Genomic DNA, 23,130 nt, shown 5'->3' with positions numbered 1-23,130 from the left:
CTGATGACATTTATTGGTATTTGACATTTATCAATATTTAGTCTATTAGCTGGACCACTGTCTGCTTAATTAAGCCTGAAGGCCTGACTTTCTGTTTCCTAGAAATCAGGAGATTTCAGGGAAACAGAAACCTTCCATTCCAATCTCCCCAAATAGCAACAACCAATTAGATGCCTCCCCCTCCCCTTCTCAATGCTCTCTTACTTGTGATGTAATTTCTTGTATAAAAGCTATGTATCTTTACTACTTCTTTAGCCCTCCTACCACGAGCTTTCTCTTTCTTATCTTGCAATGGGACGGCTCATCCTCCGGAGGTTTTCAATAAACAACTTTTCTGCCTTCTACTGAGTGATCTCTGAGTAGTCATTTTGGGTAAGGGTCTTCTACATCCCTCACACTACTCAGAAGAACTTGCACTTGCAAACACTTTGAAGTTAAACTTTTGTCTGGTCTCAGACCCTTCTATCTTTAGGCTGCCCCATTTAACTGGCCACCCACAGATTTGAAAGCAGTTTTGCTCCACTTGACATTAATTAGTGTCTTGTTACTGACAAATTTTTAGCAAAATTATCTAGTTGACTTGAAACCAGAGAAGCAGATCTTCTAAGAGAAACTCCCTTCAGAGGATATTTCTAGGCATCACACAACCACCTGGGACAACTGGAACTCAAAATGGAATGGACTGATTTAGTGAACATTGGGGGTGGATTACCAGGTTGCAAGGAGATTTAATATTGATCATTATAAAGTTGATCATTTTATTTGCCGTTTTCTTTGTTACCTTGGTAATATGTAAATCTTTCTTCTCAAATTAGTTCATTGTGAGCCTTCTAAGGAGTTTGATCTACAGCTTGGGTTAGTTTCCCTAAAGAGTCTCTTTAACAAAGTTTGTCTCCTCAGGAGACATAAGATTATGATTCTGCCCACACTCTTTGTGATTCTTTGAGTTCCTAGCAACTAGATGTTCCTCTCATCCTCACCCCTTTAAACTATCATCCCCCCCCCCCAGAAATCCACACTAGATAAAGTGTTTAAATGAAACATCCTGGGAGTTGAATAAGATGGATAACTCCATTTTGCCTTTATAGGTCATCTTCTAAAGTTAAGTTCTAACTTCTTGTAAGTGACTCTTAGGAAAGTACCCCCAACCTCATTCTTGTGGCTCTCAATCTCCTCCACCAATAAGAAATTAGGTGTTTCAACTGCTGCATCTTGTTGGGTTTTTTTTTTTCACTACAGTTTCATTTCAACTGTACATAACTGTGAAAAAAGCAAGATTCGGGAATCCAGTGCTACCAAGAGCCTTGGACCTGATTTGTTTCTGAAACCACATATCCCAGTAAATAAATCATTTGTCTGGATGAAATTCTGCTTCTTTATTCCACTGTGATACTTGTTTCACTTTGCTCACTTCCACATAGTCTTTCCAACCTCTTGACTGTTTCCCAAACAAGACCCTCAATCCCCCATCTCTGAACTCCCACATATAGAGCCAGCTCTCTTTTCAATATCTCAGATAAAATCCCATCTTCCTCAAGAAGTCTCTTCCAAATCCTCCTTAATCTTAGTGCCTTTCTCCTGAAGCACTCTCCACTCCCAATATATCATGTGTGTGTGAGCCCAGGAGGATGGCCATTCCAGGCCAAGGGGGGAGCCAGCGATAATGTGTGGAATTAAAAGTTTGAAAGTTTTGTTCATGGAACAATCAATAGGCGGTACCACTGAGTCAAGGCAGGTGGGAGAGAGTGACTAAAGTGGGAGGAAACCAGCTTATTGAGGACTTTGAACAGAGCATTTTGCATGTGATTCTTGAGAAGACAGGAAACCATTGGAATTTTCTGGAATAATGGGACAGCATATTTGAACCTGCCTTCATTTTAGTGGCTGATTGAAGGATGGCCTAAAGTGAGGAGAAACTGGGGGCAGGGAGACAATCCCCTCTTCCCCCATCCCTACCATAGTTCATGGGAGAAGTGAGAAGGCCTCCCCACTTCCAGGGGATATCAGGGGGTGTCAGAGGAGAAAAGGAAGCATATTCAAGAAGTTTAACAAATGTAAAATGAACAGACCTTGACAATAGCTTGGGGAAGGGGGAAAACAGTGCAGTGAGAAACAGCAAAATATCCGAGATGACTCTTAGATTGAGCCTGAGAATCTGGGAGAAAGGTGTTATCCACCCTTGCTTTACAATAATTCAAAATACAGGAGAGGGGAAGGGTTTAAGGGGAAAGATCATGAGTTCTGTTTTGGACATCTGGACATCCTGTTGGAGAGGTCTGGAAGGTCATTGGAAATGATGGACTGGAAGTCAGCAGGATCAGAGGCAAGAAAGGGAGATGGGAGAGCCATCAGCATAAAGTCATTGAGGCCAGAGGGGAGCTTATGAAACGCCTAAATGAAGTGCTCCAGGGGAAAACTCCCAGCAAGGACAGAACCCTTCCATCAGTGCACTTGAGAACTCTGTGCTTACTCGTCAAACTCACTTTTTCCATGCAAATTCTTTCATACATTCTGTGCTGGAATACTGGAATCATCAACTAGAAACTGCAAACTCAGAAAAAAAGAAGAGACTTCTAATCCTGGAATGTCCTCTGATCCTGGAATCCTTGAGTGATTGAGCTGGAAGCGACCTTGGTGAGGTCATTCCTTCTGAGCCTACATTTGACAGGTCACTTTTATGATCTCATTTTTTTTCTTTATTTGATGAAAAATCATCTTTGCTCTGACTCATTCCCACCTGTCACCTGGGCAAGGGTGGGAGAATACCGAGAGAATGCTGATGGCCATCTGACAAGCCTCAGGGAAAGACTGGCATAATATTTTACATAGGGTCAAAACTCCCAAATCATAACTCATTTTCTCCAAATGTTCTTTAACCTACAATTTGGAATCTCTTCTTAAGTCACTTAGGGCAAGAAAATGAGCAATAGGAAGATTTGACGTTGTTCTTCAATCACTTTAGTTATGAATGATTCTTTTTGGCAGAGATATTGGAGCAGTTTTCCATTTCTTTCTGCAGCCCATTTTATAAATGGGTCAACTAAGGCAAACAGAGTAAAGTGACTTTCCCAGGATCATACCACTAGTTAAATGTATGAGGCATGATTTGAATTCAGAAAAATGAATCTTTCTGCCGTCTAGTCTGGTGTCCACTCTGCCACCTTGCAGAAATATTAGAAAGTTAAAGAGGCCCAGTTGGATATTATAGAGAATTTTATATAGCTTTTTCTTTCTATGTCTAAACAGATTTTTGCACATGATGGGAGGGAGCAGGAAGTGTGCAGAATGTCACATGTGTTTATGCATCCATGGTGGTGTGGAGACAGGAGCATTATAGTTCAGCTTTCTTTACATATGCAATGCCTTTTTAGTAGGGGCTTCCATTTCCGTGTTAAATAGGAGTTATACTGAACCCTATGTTTTGTCTTCTGTTATCCCAATCCTGGTGGAAGAAAAGTGAAAAGATGAACACCCTCTGTGCTCTCTGTTTACTAGAAATCAGATCAAGAAAGTATAAATGTTAGTAGAAGAAATTATATTCATAAGATGGCGGAAAAAATACATGTTTCTCTCTGATCTTCTTTACAACCCTCACAATAATTATGAAATCCAGCCTCTGAATTAGCTCTGGATGGACAAAAACCCACAAATATTGGGAGTGCAACAAATTATCAGCAGAAGATAATTTCAAAGATTGCCAAAAAAAAAAAAAAAAAAAAAAGGTCTGTTTCAATTGGAAAGAGGAGGGAGACAGCCAGGGCAACCAGTACAAACAGCAGACAATGCAAAGCATTGGCGCATTGCTGATGGCTCCATGTGATCCATACTTTGGTACGAATATTTCTAAAAGTTTAATTGCTATGTTAAAAAAAACCTTCTTGAATTCTTTTATGTGAAATTGGGTGTTTTGTATAAGTTTAAATTGATTGTATTGGGTCATCCTGAGGTTATTTAAAGGACCTCTGAACATAATAGTTTTTTCTTTGTCCTTTTGAAAATGTTTTTGTTATGGACAATATGCAATTTGGGATATTTTTCTATGTATTGGGTATTTTAAAAGCAAAATGATTTGTATGTATAATGTTCACTCATGTAACATCTACCCAGATATGATAATTGTTCTAAGTTGTGAACTTACTGAGACGAAATTTCTTTCTGTTATTACTACATGGTTATGATAAATAATTGTTTAAGAGTTATCAGAAATTTGATTAATGACATCTGTTATTGGAGGTAAAAGTTTTTGGCTTAGAGTTAATTAGTTAATGCTGTTTGGGAGTTTTAAAGCTCCACCCTCTGACAATTACTGGGACAATTGATAAGCAGTTAAAATTCGATTATGTTCTTGCATTTTTTTCTTCTGTAACTGATCTCTCTGATCAGAGCAATGGTCAATAGAAACTGTTAATGCAATTCAATTATGTCATGCTTTGCTAATTTCAGTCTGGTCATATGTAATCATGTATCCTAAATGCTTGGGCAACTAAGTATTTCGCCTAATCATCTGTCTGTTACTGGATATTTGTGTTTTGTTTCTTTAAGGTTTCTACATGATAAGAGGACAATTAACAGGGGTCTGTGAGACCTCACTGATGTTACAACTTGGGACTGCACCCGTTTGCTTGGCCTGTAAAGCAAACTCATTTCTTCACATAGGGAACAATTCACTTTGGCCTCCTCATGTTCTGCAGCAACCTGATGAACTGAGTCTTTCTATCTGAGACTGATCTAATCTTTATTTGCTAGATTTGTGTTTTTGCTCTAGATTTTGGTCAAATTACAGATATTGGCCTGCTTCTGGAACCTGGATCAGCTTTGATTGTCACCACAGCACACACCCACTCTGCATGGAATGAGAGCCTCCTATCACTTCACAGCCTGAAGCAGCAGTTTGTACATGAGACCATGGACTGGACGCTGCATCGAGCATACTTTGGACTGATATAAGAGACTTTGGGAATGGTTGATGACTGACTGTTAAACCTTGCCTGGATCATCTATTACTGTGTGTTTAAGATTTGGGATGGGATTTGTTAAAACTGTGTAATTATTGCTGTTATGTTTGAGGGCTTTTTAGGAAATGCTACTGTATTAGCCTGTTATGTATAGGGATTTTGATTCACTCTTGGGATTTATATGGGCAATGGTCATTCGATAATTCCTTTCCATGAAAAAAAAAAAAAAGGGGGGGGGGGAGGAAGAGGTAGAACATTGGAGAAACTGGTATATATTTTTTCAAAATACCTGAAAGAATGGGAACGCCCAGCTTCTATTCACTTTGCCTTAAGCACTTTTGCCCCACCCCCTATCTCACTAGTTCAGATTGAATTTGGATGCTTTAGTCTTAGAATCCCTTATTTTGTTAAAACCTCAACATCAACGAGCCCATCGGAGGCTCACTGAGATTTAATGACCAATTGCTAGAAGAGCCTTGGTACCAACGGGTCAGGTCTAGGCTATGCCCCCCCTTTCAGCAGGCAGTGGTCTAGCCAATGACGGGATTAGTGTGACCCCAGGTGGTGGATGCTTTGAGGTTGACTTATTATTTTTTAATTTTGGAGCCATGGCAGTAAGACCACGCAAGTGCCATGACGGGCAACCTCGAGAGGTCAGGCCACCCACTTAAGACAGGGTTCGGCATGGCGTACCCCCAAGTTGGTATGGCTGACCCCGATGACCTAAGACAGCATTTGGTGGCATGCATCCTCCTTTCCAATGATTGGTGATACTAAGACATTGTAACATTGGTTGTGTGTCAACACTCGCTCCCCACAACCGGAAGCCGGTCACATAGCCTAAGACAGGCCTCCCACCCGTGCATAAATAAAAAATTAAAGGGGGACATGCCAGAGACCATGTCCTTGGAATCAAAGAGCTACATGCCCTGGGAATCAAAGAAGAATACACTTTCCCACACATTCTGAAACTATTCATCCCAAACTCCTGAGACAAGATAATGTGTGTTCCAGGAAATTGGCCCTATCAGCCCAGGTGCGAGATAGCGACCAGGCTCCAGGATGTCTGCCATACATCTGGTGTAACATTCCTTTTACTTTACAGCCCCCTATTCAGAAAATGTATTTAACCAAATCCTCTTCACTCATTAAACTGAGACTTTGTTTTCACCCCAACTGGTCTCCCTCCTCATTTCTAACCCCATTACGTTTCAGGCATAGCCTTACAGACAAATTCCAGTCTTGGGACCCGCACTTTGATGGCCTGCTGGACGGGTCAGATCATTATAAAGCTGATCATTTTATTTGCTGTTTTCTTTGTTACCTTGGTAATATGTAAATCTTTCTTCTCAAATTAGTTCATTGTGAGCCTTCTAAGGAGTTTGATCTACAGCTTGGGTTAGTTTCCCTAAAGAGTCTCTTTAACAAAGTTTGTCTCCTCAGGAGACATAAGATTATGATTCTGCCCACACTCTTTGTGATTCTTTGAGTTCCTAGCAACTAGATGTTCCTCTCATCCTCACCCCTTTAAACTATCATCCCCCCCCCCCCAGAAATCCATACTAGATAAAGTATTTAAATGAAACATCCTGGGAGTTGAATAAGATGAATAACTCCATTTTGCCTTTATAGGTCATCTTCTAAAGTTAAGTTCTAACTTCTTGTAAGTGACTCTTAGGAAAGTACCCCCAACCTCATTCTTGTGGCTCTCAATCTCCTCCACCAATAAGAAACTAGGTGTTTCAACTGCTGCATCTTGTTGGTTTTTTTTTTTTTCACCACAGTTTCATTTCAACTGTACATAACTGTGAAAAAAGCAAGATTCAGGAATCCAGTGCTACCAAGAGCCTTGGACCTGATTTGTTTCTGAAACCACATATCCCAGTAAATAAATCATTTGTCTGGATGAAATTCTGCTTCTTTATTCTACTGTGATACTTGTTTCACTTTGCTCACTTCCACATAGTCTTTCCAACCTCTTGACTGTTTCCCAAACAAGACCCTCGATCCCCCATCTCTGAACTCCCACATATAGAGCCAGCTCTCTTTTCAATATCTCAGATAAAATCCCATCTTCCTCAAGAAGTCTCTTCCAAATCCTCCTTAATCTTAGTGCCTTTCTCCTGAAGCACTCTCCACTCCCAATATATCATGTGTGTGTGAGCCCAGGAGGATGGCCATTCCAGGCCAAGGGGGGAGCCAGGGATAATATGTGGAATTAAAAGTTTGAAAGTTTTGTTCGTGGAACAATCAATAGGCGGTACCACTGAGTCAAGGCGGGTGGGAGAGAGTGACTAAAGTGGGAGGAAACCAGCTTATTGAGGACTTTGAACAGAGCATTTTGCATGTGATTCTTGAGAAGACAGGAAACCATTGGAATTTTCTGGAATAATGGGACAGCATATTTGAACCTGCCTTCATTTTAGTGGCTGATTGAAGGATGGCCTAAAGTGAGGAGAAACTGGGGGCAGGGAGACAATCCCCTCTTCCCCCATCCCTACTATAGTTCATGGGAGAAGTGAGAAGGCCTCCCCACTTCCAGGGGATATCAGGGGGTGTCAGAGGAGAAAAGGAAGCATATTCAAGAAGTTTAACAAATGTAAAATGAACAGACCTTGACAATAGCTTGGGGAAGGGGGAAAACAGTGCAGTGAGAAACAGCAAAATATCCGAGATGACTCTTAGATTGAGCCTGAGAATCTGGGAGAAAGGTGTTATCCACCCTTGCTTTACAATAATTCAAAATACAGGAGAGGGGAAGGGTTTAAGGGGAAAGATCATGAGTTCTGTTTTGGACATCTGGACATCCTGTTGGAGAGGTCTGGAAGGTCATTGGAAATGATGGACTGGAAGTCAGCAGGATCAGAGGCAAGAAAAGGAGATGGGAGAGCCATCAGCATAAAGTTATTGAGGCCACAGGGGAGCTTATGAAACGCCTAAATGAAGTGCTCCAGGGGGGAACTCCCAGCAAGGACAGAACCCTTCCATCAGTGCACTTGAGAACTCTGTGCTTACTCGTCAAACTCACTTTTTCCATGCAAATTCTTTCATACATTCTGTGCTGGAATACTGGAATCATCAACTAGAAACTGCAAACTCAGAAAAAAAGAAGAGACTTCTAATCCTGGAATGTCCTCTGATCCTGGAATCCTTGAGTGATTGAGCTGGAAGCGACCTTGGTGAGGTCATTCCTTCTGAGCCTACATTTGACAGGTCACTTTTATGATCTCATTTTTTTTCTTTATTTGATGAAAAATCATCTTTGCTCTGACTCATTCCCACCTGTCACCTGGGCAAGGGTGGGAGAATACCGAGAGAATGCTGATGGCCATCTGACAAGCCTCAGGGAAAGACTGGCATAATATTTTACATAGGGTCAAAACTCCCAAATCATAACTCATTTTCTCCAAATGTTCTTTAACCTACAATTTGGAATCTCTTCTTAAGTCACTTAGGGCAAGAAAATGAGCAATAGGAAGATTTGACGTTGTTCTTCAATCACTTTAGTTATGAATGATTCTTTTTGGCAGAGATATTGGAGCAGTTTTCCATTTCTTTCTGCAGCCCATTTTATAAATGGGTCAACTAAGGCAAACAGAGTAAAGTGACTTTCCCAGGATCATACCACTAGTTAAATGTGTGAGGCATGATTTGAATTCAGAAAAATGAATCTTTCTGCCTTCTAGTCTGGTGTCCACTCTGCCACCTTGCAGAAATATTAGAAAGTTAAAGAGGCCCAGTTGGATATTATAGAGAATTTTATATAGCTTTTTCTTTCTATGTCTAAACAGATTTTTGCACATGATGGGAGGGAGCAGGAAGTGTGCAGAATGTCACATGTGTTTATGCATCCATGGTGGTGTGGAGACAGGAGCATTATAGTTCAGCTTTCTTTACATATGCAATGCCTTTTTAGTAGGGGCTTCCATTTCCGTGTTAAATAGGAGTTATACTGAACCCTATGTTTTGTCTTCTGTTATCCCAATCCTGGTGGAAGAAAAGTGAAAAGATGAACACCCTCTGTGCTCTCTGTTTACTAGAAATCAGATCAAGAAAGTATAAATGTTAGTAGAAGAAATTATATTCATAAGATGGTGGAAAAAATACATGTTTCTCTCTGATCTTTTTTACAACCCTCACAATAATTATGAAATCCAGCCTCTGAATTAGCTCTGGATGGACAAAAACCCACAAATATTGGGAGTGCAACAAATTATCAGCAGAAGATAATTTCAAAGATTGCCAAAAAAAAAAAAAAAAAAAAAAAAGGTCTGTTTCAATTGGAAAGAGGAGGGAGACAGCCAGGGCAACCAGTACAAATGCCAGTGCAGACAATGCAAAGCATTGGCGCATTGCTGATGGCTCCATGTGATAGAGCCAGCACCAGGAGTGAATCAACATTGACCCAGCACAGCTGTGGGTGCTTGGAAAACCTTTCCCACCTTAAAGACAGACTTTAACTTCACTTTAAAAAATTAGTAAAAAAAAAAAAAAAAAAAGTAAAGAGCACTCTAACAATTGACAGCTTTTATGGCTAAAGATTTCAAACCTTGAAAGACTAAAGGCAGATTGTCTCCAGATAATGCTCCAAAAGGTGATATAACCTGATCCTTATCACACAAGGCTCTCCTAGAAGAACTTTAAAAAATCTTAAAAGAGAGCTAGAAGAAAAATGGGGAAAGGAAATGAAAGCTTTGCAAGAGAATTTGGAAAAGGCAACACAAAATAAACATAGTGAAATGGAAAAAGCATATAACTCATTAAAAGATCGATTTGATAAACTGGAAAAAAGAAAGCAATTCCCAGAAAAACAGAATTTGTGAAAAAGAAAAAGAAAATAACTCCTTAAAAACAGAATTTGTGAAATGGAAAAAAATTCCATAGAACAAAACAACTCATTCAAAAATTCTATCAGACAAATACAAAAAGAAGTTAAAAAAAAGTAAATGAAGAAAATAACACACTAAAATTCAGAATTGAACAAATGAATGATTGAATAAGACAAGAAGAATCAGTGACACTAAACCAAAAAAAAAAAAGTAAAATACCTAATGGGGAAAACAACCAACCTGGAAAATAGATCTAAGAGAGACAATCTAAGAATTATTGGACTCCCTAAAATACATGATGAAAAAAGAGCCTAGAAACTATCTTTCAGGAAATCATCAAAGAGAACTGCCCAGATATCATAGAAACAGAAGTTAATATGACCATTGAAAGAATTCACTGAACTTCTCTGTAATCCTCTTTCCCCATGATATTGGATGTCAGTGTCCCCTCTCCCACTGTTTCTCTCCCTCTCTCCCAAATCCCAGTCAAATCTTGACTGTGTAACAGCTAAGTTTTCATTCTCTTGTTCTTACTCTTCATTCATTTCTTCAGCCAATTACTCCGATATTTCCTCAGAATTACTGCCTGTCTCCTCCTCTTTCTGATGTTTTCCTCAGTCCTGCTCTTTTTTTTTTTCCCAGATCCTCATTCTGCTAGTGAGGACTCAGCTGAGCTGGGTTTCCTTTTTGCTAATGCTGATAACTTTTAGTTACTCCTCTTTGAGTGACTTTCTGCCACTCTTCCATGATCCTCTTGCACCGATTTGTGATGAGCAGAAACTTCTCTTCCGGCCTTTCCTCAAAGGTATCTCTCATTCCATTACCTTCCTCCCTTTTCTGCTCCTTCACCTTTTCTGGTCTTGCAGCTACTCAAGATGATCCTTTTCCCTCCTGCAATGCTTTCAAGCCATCTCCCTCCTTTCTGTCTTTCCCAATCCTATCAAGCTTTATTCTACTCCTCCCAATGCCTTTCTCAGAGCTAAAACTCTCAAAACCCTGACAGGCTTTATTCTGCCTAAATGGCTATGAGGCCCAACTTTCTCTTCTCATCCTTTCTGTGGTGATCTTTTTCCCTCAGGTAACATTTGCTGATGGGGTTTAATGGCCAAGGAGTTGCCTTCTTCACTTCAATCTACCATAGTAGCTGACTTCCCTTCTCAAAGGAAATCCCACTTAAAACCCATTAAATATTCAGATGTTGGGAAATCTAGCTCTGCTTTCTCTTTCTTTCTTATGCTTTTTTTTTTGTCCCTTTCCATGAATCCTTTTCATCAACCAGCTGAGATGAGGCACACTGTCACTTTCCAACACTACAATTGCTACCCACCCAAATAAGGAGACTGTAGAGAAGCACTACTGAATGCAGAAGTGTCTCTTTCAGTTTGGCATGATCTGGTGATGTCAGATCTCAGCTCTTTGTCCAAGTATTTTTTTGGAATATCATTTTTTCATAACATCCATATAACATTCCAAAACCTATTACAAAAGGAAATATAAGCAAGGATAAAATTTGAAAATTGTACAGCTTAAATATGAATAAATCTTAATGAATTCTAAATATATTTCAGATATACAGCAGTGTTTAAATATTCTTTTGTCACATACAGAAGAAGCACCCTAACATGGCAGTGTTGTGTGTTTTTCAAGAAAACACCATTTTTTTTTTTTTGCCAGTTTCCATCCTCAGGCAAGTTTAGAGAGATCTTCATACTGAATACCTTTGGAGCTCTTTGGCTCTTTAAAGGGTCAGTTTCAATCATGACAATGGCAGAAAAGGTGTTCACTGATGAATTGCAGGGTTGCTTCATTTCCCCTGTAGCCTCCATTCAAAATCAAAACTCTCTTTTCTGGTGCTGGTATTACTATCTCCAAATGAGTCTGGTCAAGTGTTAGTTTGTCTCCAGAATCCATCATCTTTACCACTGCAGTGTATTTGTCAATTATTTTCTGGACAACTCCTTTTTTCATATGATTTTTCTCTCCCAAGTTTTTTGGTTATAATTTTCACAATAATGTCAGGGAGCAGCCAATAATCTGATCGAGCACTTTTTTCTTTTGTTCTTCAAGCTCCATGATTTCATCAAGTGCAGGTTTCTTTTTCTTTTCTTTTGGTCCAGATGAGCCATGGAATGGTTCTTTCCATTTCACTGATGCTACAGTTCCCACCATTTTCAAAGCACTAGGACCTGGAGAACTTGGTTTGGAACATGCACCTGAAGTACTTCTCCTTTATTGAAATCAAAGGCAACTTTCTCTTCACCATTTTTCCTCCTTGATTCAGTGAAGATTGGACATTCCTGTTCTTTTCCTTCTAAACCTCTACTTATTTGTTCTTCAATAAACTTGGCAGTTTTTTCTTCCTCAAAAACAAAACAAAACAAAACAAACAAACAAAACAAAACCTCCTGAAAGAGAGGTTTTAAACCCCGAAATTAAACCCCCAAGGAATATCATGGCTAAATTTGAGAACTATTAGACCAAGGAAAAAATATTACAAACAGCCAGAAAGAAACAATTCAAATACTGAGGAGTCATAATAAAGATTACTCAGGTCCTAGCAGCTTCCACTTTAAAGGCTCGAAAGGCCTGGAATCTGATATTTCAAAAAGCAAAGAATCTTGGAATGCAACCAAGAATAAACTACCCTGCTAAACTGAACATTTTCTTCAGGGAAGAAGATGGACATTTAATGAAACTGGTGAATATCATGCATTTTTTATTAAAAAAAAAAAAACAGAGCTAAACAAAAAATTTGACCTTCAAATATAAAACTCAAGAGAAGCACAAAAAAGATAAAAAGAAAAAAAAAATATCTTGAGAATTTCTGTCATTGGTATATGTTGATAATACATGTACAACTTGATTTTACTGTTATAGAGATGGAAAAGGGATTGTAAGAGGGGAAAAAAAGGGGGAAAGAGGAGGTAAAATGAGGAAAATTACACCTCAGGAAGAGGCAAAGAAAACATATTATAATTGAGGGAAAGAAAGGAAGGTGATGAATACTGTGTGAATCTTACTCTCGTCAGATTTAACCCAAAGAAAGAATATTAGATATATTTGATTTCACCGAGAAACATCTCTCATCTTATAGAAAAGTGGGAGGGGAAAGGAGAAAAGGGAAGGGGTGGGCTAAATAGAAGGGAATAGAGAAATAGTAGGGGAAAGATATAAAAAAGGGGGAGGGTCTCTAAAGGGGGAGGACTGCATAAGGCAAGTAGTGCTCATAAGTAAAATACTGGGGAGGAGGGAAAGGGGGAAAGGAAAGAGAAAAGCATAATTGGGGGTTAATGAGATGGCAAGAAATATGGAATTAGTAGTTTTAACTGTAAATGTAAATGGGATGAACTCTCCCACAAAATGTAAGTGGATAGCAGACTGGATTAAAAGCCAGAATCCTACAATATGTTGTTTAAAAGAAATACATTTAAAGCAGAGTGATACATACAGAGTAAAGGTAAAAGGCTGGAGTAGAATCTATTATGCTTCAGGTGAAGCAAAAAAAAAAAAAAAAAAGCTACAAAAGCAAGGGTAGCCATCCTCATCTGAGATCAAGCAAAAGCAAAAATTGATCTAATTAAAAGATGTGATGATTGCATATTTTAAAATCAGCCGGAGTCAGGAATTCAGGTTAAGGGAAAATCCTTGATCTTTATTCTTTGTGGAGGTGAAGGGGGAATGGTGATACGAAGTGAGAGCAGTTGCGACACGAACCCTGCCAGCCGAGCCTCTGCCTCTCTCACTCCACCCACCAAAATTGTCTCTATGTCATTCCTTATACAATACATCAAAACTTGCATAGAGAGTGGGTGAGACTATTCTTTCTCCAAGCATATATTAATAGAGTATTGTCCAATTGCTATTTAGCCTCATGTGCTTGGGACCTCAATGCATCAACTTGAGCTTCAGCCCATTATAAAAAGAGATAAGGAAGGAAATTATATCTTGCTAAAGGGTATTGCTAAACATACCAAAATTTGTGAGATGCAGCCAAAGCAGTAATAACAGGAAATTTTATATCTCTGGAGACTTACTTGCATAAAATAGAGAAAGAGAAGATCAATGAATTGGACTTACAACTAAAAAAGCTAGGAAAAGAGCAAATTAAAAAACTCCAATCAAATACCAAATTTGAAATTCTAAAAATAAAAGGAGAGATCAATAAGATTGAAACTAAAAAAAAAAACTATTGAATTAATAAATAAAACTAAGAGTTAGTTTTATGAAAAAACAACAAAATAGATAAACCTTTAGTTAATTTGATAAGAAAAAGGAAAGAGGAAAATCAACTTGTTAGTCTCAAAAATGAAAAGGGAGAACTATATACCAATGGAGAGGAAACTAGAGCAATTATCAGGACTTGCTTTGCCCAACTTTATGCCAATAAATTTGACAACCTAAGTGAAATAGAGGAATACCTACAAAAATATAAACTGCCCATATTAACAGAAAAGAAAATAAATTACTCAAATAATCCCATTTTAGAAAAAGAAATAGAACAAGCTATTAATCAACACCCTGAGACAAAATCCCCAGGACCAGATGGATTTAAAGAACAATTAATTCCAATATTATATAAACTATTTGAAAAAATAGGGAATGAAGGACTGCTACCAAACTCCTTTTATGATACAGACATGATACGATACCTAAACCAGGTAGGACAAAAACAGAGAAAGAAAATTATAGACCAATCTCCCTAATGAACATTGATGCAAAAAGCTTAAACAAAATATTATCAAAGAGATTACAGATACTCATCCTCAGGATAATATGCCATGACCAAATAAGATTTATACCAGGAATGCAGGGCTGGTTCAATATTAGGAAAACTATTAATTGACTATATCAATAACCAAAATAACAAAAACCATATGATTATCTCAATAGATGCAGAAAAAACATTTGATAAAATCCAACATCCATTTCTCTTTAAAACACTAGAGAGCATAGGAATAAATGGACTCTTCCTTAAAATAGTCAGTAGTGTCTATTTAAAACCATCAGCAAGCATCATATGATAAACTAGAACCATTCCCAATAAGATCAGGTGTGAAATAAAGTTCCCCACTATCACTATTGCTATTCAATATTGTATTAGAAATGCTAGCCTTGGCAATAAGAGAAGAAAAAGAGATTAAAGGAATTAGAGTAGGTAATGAGGAAACCAAATTATCACTCTTTGCAGATGATATGATAGTATACTTAGAGAACCCCAGAGAAAAAGTATTAGAAATAATCCACAACTTTAGCAAAGTTGCAAAATACACAAAGAGAAATTCCATTTAAGGTAACTGTTGATAATATAAAATATTTGGGGATTTATCTGCCAAGGAAAAGTCAGGAACTTTATAAACACAACTACAAAACACTTTCCACACAAATAAAGTCAGATCTAATCAATTGGAAAAATATAAAGTGCTCTTGGATAAGTTGAGTGAATATTATAAAGATGATAATACTATCTAAACTATTCTACTTATTTAGTGTTATACCAAACTCCCAAGAAACTATTTTACTGATCTAGAAAAAATAATAAAATTCATCTGAAAGAACAAAAGGCCAAGAATTTTAAGGAAACAAATAAAAAAAAAATCAAATGAAAGTGACCTAGCTGTACCTGATCTAAAATTATATTATAAAGCAGCAGTCATCAAAACCATTTGGTGTTGGCTAAGAAATAGACAAGTTGATCAGTGGAACAGGTTAAGTTCAAATGACAAAATAGCCAACAACTATAGCAATCTAGTGTTTGACACACCCAAAAACCCCAGCTTTGGGGATAAGGATTCACTATTTGACAAAAACTGCTGGGAAAATTGGAAACTAGTATGGCAGTGAATAGGGAATCTCCATTTTATTAGTAAGTTCATTTCAAATCATTGTAAGAATGTGACTTTCCCCATGTGAACCTAATCTTCATCCGAACCATGTGAACCCAATCTCCACGTGAACCTAATTCCCATGTAAACCATATGAACCTAACCGAGGTAGGACATGACTCCCCCTGTGAGAACTTGACCATTCCCTAACCCATAACAACAGATGTTTTAGCTTTTACTCCCATGAGAACTTGACCATTTTTTAACCTATAAGATAGGCATGTACCACCTGTGTTTTAGCTCCAAATACATAATCCCAGGAACTCGCCACTCCTTGGAACCGTTGCTATTGATAAGGACTGGCCCCCTTGTCAATACAACATTTGACTATAACCACCTGGAGCCCTCGTTGGTACGTCCCTGTCTTACATGAGGTCTTCATTTGACCCAAAGCCTTCTTTGTCCTGATTCCTATAAAAAGCGGGCTAAGCATTCTCTATTTTGGAGCCTCACCCACGGAGATATTCATCTGCCTGGGACCCACTTTTCCCAATCGAGTTGAAGGCTGCAGAATGGGGCCCCCAGCCACTCTAATGTTTCTTCGAATCGGTGAAGTATTCTCTATCTCTTTCCTCTATCCTAATCATAATCCTCATCATTCTTTGTCTGTTATGTGTTATTTGCTGTATTAGTTGTTATTGCAAGCAATCTATTCCGTGTATTGTAGAATTAAATTTTACTTTCACTTTAATCGAGTCCGAGAGCATCATTTTGTAGGAGCGAATCTGAACCTTTCCCTAAAATCACAAAACAGGCAGAAACTAGGCATTGACCCACACTTAATACAGTATACCGAGATAAGGTCAAAATGGGTTCATGATCTAGATATAAAGAATGAGATTTTAAACAAATTAGAAGAATATAGGATAGTTTGCCTCTCAGATTTGTGGAGGAGGAAGGAATTTATGACCATAGAAGAACTAGAGATCATCATTGATCACAAAATAGATAATTTTCATTTTATTAAGTTAAAAAGTTTTTGTGCAAACAAAACTAATGCAGACAAAATTAGAAGGGAAGCAATAAACTGAGAAAACATTTTTACATTCAGAGGTTCTAATAAAGGCCTCATTTCCAAATTATATAGAGAATTGACTCAAATTTATAAGAAATCAAGCCATTCTCCAATTGATAAATAGTCAAACGATATGAACAGACAATTTTCAGATGAAGAAATGGAAGCTATTTGTAGTCATATGAAAAGGTGTTCCAAATCACTATTGATCAGAGAAATGCAAATTAAGACAACTCTGACATATTACTACACATCTCTTAGATTGGCTAAAATAACAGGAAAAGATAATGATGAATGTTGGAGAGGATGTGGGAAAACTGGGACACTGATACATGGTTAGTGGAGTTGTGAAGGGATCCAACCATTCTGGAGAGCAGTTTGGAACTATGCTCAAAAAGTTATCAAACTGTGCATACCCTTTGATCCAGCAGTGTTTCTATTGGGATTATATTGCAAAGAGATTTTAAAAGAGGGAAAGGGACCCACATGTGCAAGAATGTTTGTAGTGGCAAGAAACCAGAACCTGAGTGGAGAATAGCTGAATAAGTTATGGTATATGAATGCTATGGAATACTATTGTTCTGTAAAAAATGACTTCAGGATGATTTCAGAGAGGCTTGGAAAGACCTACATGAACTGATGCAAAATGAAATTAGAAGAACCAGGAGATCACCTTACTTGGCAACAACAAAATTATATGATGATCAATTCTGATGGACGTGGCTCTCTTCAGCTTTGAGATGATTCAGGCAATTCCACCTGGGCAGTGATAAAGAGAACCATCTGAACCCAGAGAGAGAACCATGGTGCCATAGACAGGCTCCATTCTGGTGCCATCGATGGCCTCCTCTCTAAAGCCATGGTGCCACGGACAGCCTCCATTCTGGAGTCATGGTGCCACAGATGGCCTCCCGCTCTGAAGTCATAATACCACGGACGGCCTCCATTCTGGAGCCATGATGCCACGGATGGCCTCCACTCTGGAGCCATGGTGCTGCGGACGGCCTCCGCTCTGGAGCCATGGTGCCGCAGATGGCCTCCGCTCTGGAGCCATGGTGCCGCGGACAGCCTCTGCTCTGGAGCCATGGTGCCGCAGATGGCCTCCGCTCTGGAGCCATGGTGCCACGGATGGCCTCCGCTCTGGAGCCATGGTGCCACAGACAGCCTTCACTCTGGTGCCATGGACAGCCTCCACTCTGGAGCCATGAGTAGCCTCCGCTCTGGAGTCATGGTGCCACAGAAAGCCTCTGCTCTGGTGCCACAGACGGCCTTCACTCTAAAGCCATCATGCCATGGATGGCCTCCATTCCAGAACCATGGTGCCATGGACAGCCTCTGCTCCGGAGATATGGTGCCACAGACAGTCTTCACTCTGGTGCCATGGACAGCCTCTGCTCTGGAGTCATGGTGCCATGGACGGTCTTTGCTCTGGTGCCAGGGACAGCCTTCACTCTGGAGCCACAGACAGCCTCCACTCTGGAGCCATGAGTAGCTTCTGCTCTGGAGCCATGGTGCCACAGACAGCCTTCACTCTGGTGCCATGGACAGCCTCCACTCTGGAGCCATGAGTAGCCTCCGCTCTGGAGTCATGGTGCCATAGAAAGCCTCTGCTCTGGTGCCACAGACGGCCTTCACTCTAAAGCCATCGTGCCATGGATGGCCTCCATTCTAGAACCATGGTGCCATGGACAGCCTCTGCTCTGGAGATATGGTGCCACAGACAGTCTTCACTCTGGTGCCATGGACAGCCTCTGCTCTGGAGCCATGAGTAGCCTCCACTCTGGAGCCATGAGTAGCCTCCACTCTGGAGCCATGGTGCCGCAGACGGCCTCCGCTCTGGAGCTATGGTGCCACGGACAGCCTCCACTCTAGAGCCATGGTGCCACAAACAGTCTTCGCTCTGGTGCCATAGACAGCCTCTGCTCTGGAGCCATGGTGCCATGGACAGCCTCCACTCTGGAGCCATAGTGATACAGACAGCCTCCATTCCAGAACCAGCATAGCATTCTCACGCTCTCGTTATTATTTGCTTGTATTTTGTTTCTTTTTTCTCAGTTTTTATTTTTCTTCCTTCTTGATCTGATTTTTCTTGTGCAACTGGATGGCTGTGTGAATATGTATACACCTATTGGATCTGATATGTATTTTGGCATATTTGGCATGTATTGGACTACCTGCTGAATGGGGGAAGGGATGGGGGAAGAAGGGGAAAATTTGTGGCAGGGGGTTATGCAGGGGTCAATGTTGAAAAAAATTACCCATGCATATGCTTTGTGATAAAAAAAACTTTAATAAAAACAAAGCATGTTTCACGAGTGTCCATTTTATCTTTACTTCCTTGAAAATTGTTCTCTTGTTCTCAGCTCATACCTTTTTTACTTTAATTTTTTTCTCCCTTTCATCCCCTGCACCAAGCTTAAGAAAGGATATGCTTATGTATACATATATAGATATATACATACACATCCATCCCACCCCACCCTACATACGCACATACATACCTTTTCTATCCCTACAGAGTCTTTCCTTTAATTCAGCTCTATAACTTGCCTTGTAGTTACTTAACCTCCCTCCGACCCATGGATCTCTATTGTTGATGTCAATGTTAAATATATGCCATACATTTCCCATGTAAAAAAAATTAAGAATTTGTGCACGTTAAATTCCTTGAAATTAATCTTTGATATTAGTTCCTATAAGTTAAATTGTTTATTATGTTCAGGCTTGGTTGATAGGAAGTCCTGAAAATCTGCAAGTTCATTGAATATCCTTTTTTTTTCCATTCAATATTATAGATACTTTTGCTGATTTTGATATTTTTGGTTCACAGGCCTACTTCTTTTGATTGTTGGTAGATATGATTCCAGGACCTGAGGTCTTTTTCTGTGGTCACTGCTAAGTCCTGTAGAATTCTAATTGTAATTCCAGTGTATTTGACTTGTTTTTTTTCTTGTTTTTTGCAGGCAAAAATTTTAAAATCAGAGAAAACCTTGATTATTTTTATACTTGGCATTTAATTCTGGCTGACTAGGGACTTGTACTATCCATTGGGTGCTAGCAAGATTTGGGATTTCCCATTCCCAATAAGATCAGGGGTGAAACAAGGTTGTCCATTATCACCATTACTATTCAGTATTGTATGTTCAGTATTGAAATGTTCGCTTTGGCAATAAAAGAAGAAAAAGAGATTAAAGGCATTATAATAGATAATGAGGAAACCAAACTATCTCTCTTTGCAGATATGCTGATAACTTAGAGAACCCTAGAAAATCAACTAAAAAACTAGTAATTCAAAACTAGTAAAACAATTCACAACCTTAACAAAGTTGCAAGATATAAAATAAATCCTCATAATTCATCAGCATTTTATATATCACCAACAAAATCCAATAGCAAGTGATACAAAGAGAAATTCCATTTAAAATAACTGTTGATAACATAAAATATTTGGGAGTCTATCTACCAAGGCAAAGTCAGGAAGTATATGAACACAACTACAAAACACTTTCCACGCAAATAAAGTCAGACCTAATTAATTGGAAAAATATCAAGTGCTCGTGGATAGGCCGAGTGAATATAATAAAAATGACAATATTACCTAAATTAATCTACTTATTCATTGCCATACCAATCAAACTCCCAAGAAATTATTTTACAGATCTACAAAAAAATAGTAACAAAGTTTATCTGGAAGAAGAAAAGATCAAGAATTTTAAAGGAAGTAATGAAAAAAAAAATGACAATCAAAGTGGCCTATCTGGGCCAGACCTAAAACTACATTATAAAGCAGTGGTCATTAAAACCATTTAGTACTGGCTAAGAAATAGAGCAGTCAATCAGTGGAATCTGTTAGGATCATAGGACAAAATACTCAATAACTATGGTAATCTAGTGTTTTGACAAACCCAAAGACCCCAGCTTTGGGGATAAGAATTCACTATTTGACAAAAACTGCTGGGAAAATTGGAAACTAGTATGGCAGAAACTAGGCATTGACCCACACCTAACACCTTATACCAAGATAAGGTTGAAATGGGGTCATTATTTAGACATAAAGAGTGATGTTATAAGCAAATTAGAAGAACATAGGATAGTTTATCTCTCATATCTGTGCAAAAGGAAGGAATCTGTGACCAAAGAACAGGAGCTCATTATTGATTACAAAATAGATAATTTTGATTATATTAAGTTAAAAAGCTTTTGGACAAACAAAACTAATACAGACAAGATTAGAAGGCAAACAACAAATTGGGAAAACATATTTACAGTCAAGGCTTCTGTTAAAGGCCTCATTTCTAAAATATATAGAGAATTGACTCAAATTTATAAGAATTCAAGCCATTCTCCAATTGATAAATGGTCAAAGGATATGAAAGACAATTTTCAGATGAAGAAATGGAAACTATTTGTAGTCATATGAAAAGGTGTTCCAAATCACTACTGATCAGAGAAATGCAAATTAAATCAACTTTGAGGTACCACTACACACCTCTCAGATTGGTAAAAATGACAGGAAAAAATAATAACAAATGTAGAGAGGATGTAGGAAAACTGGGACACTAATATATTGTTGGTGGAGCTGTGAACAGAGCCAGCCATTCTAGAGAGCAATTTGGAACTATGTTCAAAAAAGTTATCAAACTCTCCATACCCTTTGATGCAACAGTGTTTCTATTGGGCTTATATCCCAAAGAGATCTTAAAGGAGAGAAAGGGACCCACATGTGCAAAAATGTTGGTGGTAGCCTTTTTGTAGTGGCAAGAAATTGGAAATGGAGTGGATACCCATCAGTTGGGGAATAGCTGAATAAATTATGGTATAGCAATGTTATGGAATATTATTGTTCTGTAAGAAACAATCAGCAGGATGATTTCTGAGCGTCCTGGAAAGACTTACATGAACTGATGCAAAGTGAAGTGAGCAGAACCAGGAGATCATTATACACAGCAACAAGAAGATTATTCGCAGCTCATTTCTGATGAACATGGCTCTTTTCAACAATGAGATGATCAGGTCAGTTTCAATGATCTTGTAATAAAGAGAGCCATCTACACCCAGAGAGAGAACCATGGGAACAGAGTGTAGATCACAACATAACAGTTTCACTTCTTTTGCTGTTGTTTGATTGAATTTTATTTTCTTTCTCATTTTTCTTCATTTTTGATTAGATTTTTCTTGTGTAGCAAGATAATTGTATAAATATGTATGTCTATATTCTAAAATATATGTTTAACATATATTGAATTACCTGCCATCTAGAAAAGGGGATGGGAGGAAAGGGGGTGGGGGGGAATTGGAACGCAAGGTTTTTCAAGGGTCAATGTTGAAAAATTATCCTTGCATATGTTTTGAAAATAAAAAGCTTCAATTAAAAAAAAGATTTGGGGGTTTCATAAGAGAAAATTTGTGTTATTTAGGTGGCTCCTCATTGTGGAAGAGTTTGCTCACATTAGTGCCCAAGGAGCACTCCCCCTTCCCCAAAGATGCGGCCACAAACCCTCTATGGGTCTTGTGATTGGGGATAGAAATGTTTAGATGAGCACTGTAATCCATCATAATTAGTATTTCTTTTTTTCTTTAAGATATAAGTGGCAGAAAATGTTTGTGGCAGCCCTGTTTGTAGTGGCTAGAAGCTGGAAAATGAATGGATGTCCATCAATTGGAGAATGGTTGAGTAAATTGTGGTATATGAATGTTATGGAATATTATTGTTCTGTAAGGAATGACCAGCAGGATGAATACAGAGAGGACTGGTGAGACTTACATGAACTGATGCTGAGTGAAATGAGCAGAACCAGGAGATCATTATATACCTCAACAACGATACTGTTTGAGGATGTATTCTGATGGAAGTGGACCTCTTTGATAAAGAGAGCCTTAATTGATCAAAGATGGACAAAAGCACCCAGAGAAAGAACACTGGAAATGAATATAAACTGCTTGCATTTATGTTTTTCCTCCCGGGTTATTTATACCTTCTGAATTCAATTCTCCCTGTGCAACAAGAAAACTGTTTGGTTCTGCACACATATATTGTATCTAGGATATACTGCAACCCATTCAACATGTAAAGGACTCTTGCCATCTGGAGAAGGGGTGGAGGGAGGGAGGGGAAAAATCGGAACAGAAATGAATGCAAGGGATAATGCTGTAAAAAATTACCCTGGCATGCATTCTATCAATAAAAAATTATTAAAAAATAAAAAAATTTAAAAAAAATAAAAAAAGATATAAGTGGTAGGTTAGTATAATTGGGTGAGGAAGGAAACAAATATAGAATTAAATATGGTTTTACTTTTGTAGGATGGGTGAGTTTTGCAAAAATGCTTGATTATTTCTTTTTTTTTTTTTTTTTGGTTAATTTGTAAGTGTGTCTATGAAGTTAGGATAGAGTGTTGTTTGAAATGCATCTATTTGAATAAAAGTCTTATTGAAACAAAAATCTATTT

The 23,130-nt window shown here is 38.5% G+C and overlaps 1 pseudogene; it reads right to left on the bottom strand.

The window, feature by feature from the left end:
• Positions 1 to 11,467: 11,467 nt before the first annotated feature.
• LOC127541741 (DNA/RNA-binding protein KIN17-like) lies at positions 11,468 to 17,831 on the bottom strand (annotated as a pseudogene).
• Between the last annotated feature and the right edge of the window lie 5,299 nt (positions 17,832 to 23,130).

The sequence above is a fragment of the Antechinus flavipes genome, chromosome 6 (genome assembly GCF_016432865.1).
Source record: "Antechinus flavipes isolate AdamAnt ecotype Samford, QLD, Australia chromosome 6, AdamAnt_v2, whole genome shotgun sequence".
Classification (NCBI taxonomy): Eukaryota; Metazoa; Chordata; class Mammalia; order Dasyuromorphia; family Dasyuridae; genus Antechinus; species Antechinus flavipes.
This window is presented reverse-complemented; position numbering and strand designations above follow the sequence as displayed.